Below are 803 nucleotides of genomic sequence, written 5' to 3' on the forward strand. Positions count from 1 at the left end.
AAAACTTGGTAAGGAAATGATGTAAACAGTGACTAAAATTATGACATAGTGAATATTCTTTTGCATCAGTAGTTACCAAGGAGTTGTAGAACCACAACAGCACACTTCATTTGGAGAACTTGCCTAGCTCCAAGAGGTTTCTTCTTGAATATCCTCTTTCTCCACCTTCAAAAAATCATATTTTTCTTTCGGATTTTTGTCCAAGTGTTATGGACCCAAGGATCTGGACTATTACACTATATTTTGTCACTTGGTGCCATCTGCACATGAAGTATTTGAACCTGGAAAGTATTTTAAGTTTAAAGGCTTGAGTTTGAAGCTTTGGGTTATGTTTGAGATACTTGGTTTTAGTATCTGAAAGAGTTAAGATAAATATCTGTATTCCTATCATTTTTAAAAGGATCTAGTTAATTTTTAAAGCCTTCTAAGCAGTATGAAGTCTTATTTGGCAGTTAACATCATAGATTGGAAATTAATTGAACTTGATCTGAGTGGATCAAATGACCAATGATTTGTTTAACTAAACCATTTGTTTTGAGTGAAGAGTGAACAAGTCAAAACTCTTGACTCCAAACTTTATATTTTTTCATTTATGAAGACCAATGATTATTTTGAAATGTTGCCATAAAACGATTTCAGTTAAGTAAACATTTCTGGAGAGAAAAATTATTTGATGGTTCTTCTTAGGACTATTTCATCAGTTTTTGTCATTTATAATTACTACTTTCACTTACTTTAATTAACAAGAGTTTTCACTCCCTTTTTAGAAGCATCACTTTTTGTGAAAGCCGATCTTTTTAAAC

Source organism: Hippopotamus amphibius, chromosome X (assembly GCF_030028045.1).
Source record: "Hippopotamus amphibius kiboko isolate mHipAmp2 chromosome X, mHipAmp2.hap2, whole genome shotgun sequence".
In the NCBI taxonomy this organism is placed as follows: domain Eukaryota; kingdom Metazoa; phylum Chordata; class Mammalia; order Artiodactyla; family Hippopotamidae; genus Hippopotamus; species Hippopotamus amphibius.